The sequence below is a fragment of the Trypanosoma cruzi genome, assembly GCF_000209065.1.
Source record: "Trypanosoma cruzi strain CL Brener chromosome Unknown tcruzi_1047053418329, whole genome shotgun sequence".
NCBI classification, from domain to species: domain Eukaryota; phylum Euglenozoa; class Kinetoplastea; order Trypanosomatida; family Trypanosomatidae; genus Trypanosoma; species Trypanosoma cruzi.
The window spans coordinates 1-539 of record NW_890391.1 but is presented as its reverse complement, the minus strand read 5'-3'; the positions used below and the strand labels follow the sequence as shown (position 1 = coordinate 539).

General features: G+C 55.3%; 1 non-coding gene across 1 annotated transcript; it reads left to right on the top strand.

Annotated features, from left to right (window-relative positions):
- The first annotated feature begins 435 nt into the window (after positions 1 to 435).
- Tc00.1047053418329.10 lies at positions 436 to 537 on the top strand. The gene has a single exon (XR_008254156.1). It is a non-coding gene; the product is annotated as a spliced leader RNA, 3' partial (transcript).
- The last annotated feature ends 2 nt before the right edge of the window (positions 538 to 539 follow it).

Sequence of the window (539 nt, the reverse complement as noted above, 5' to 3'; positions counted from 1 at the left end):
ACCCATATATATATAGCCCCGTACCCCCTCGTGCGGCTGCCCCCCCCCCCCCACGTTGCGTGTCCGCCACCTCCTTCGGGCCCCCTCATTTTCGCTTCATGGCTGCTATTGCCTGCATCTTTGTTTTGTTTTGTGTTTTCTCCGTCTCGTTCCTTTTATTCGCCTTTTTTCCGCGTATGCCGCGCTTCTTCCTGTGTTTTCCGGTGTTTTTGCTTTGCTCGCACACTCGGCTGCATTTGCTGTTCCACACTCGCCATGTGCGTCTTTTCCGCCCCCTGACGCCGTCCACGGCGCTATCCCGGGGCCGACGTCCCGGACCCTGACCCCTCCCCAGTGTGGCCTGGGAGGGGGGGGGGGGGTTTTTGTACACGGTCCCAAGTGCCGCGAAGGACCCCTCATCAAAATTGAAAACCGTTGTGGAACACAACTCCTTTCAACTAACGCTATTATTGATACAGTTTCTGTACTATATTGGTACACGAAGCTTCCAACCCGCCTCTGGCGGTTATGTTTGGTCAATTTCTTTTGACCGGGGTCTA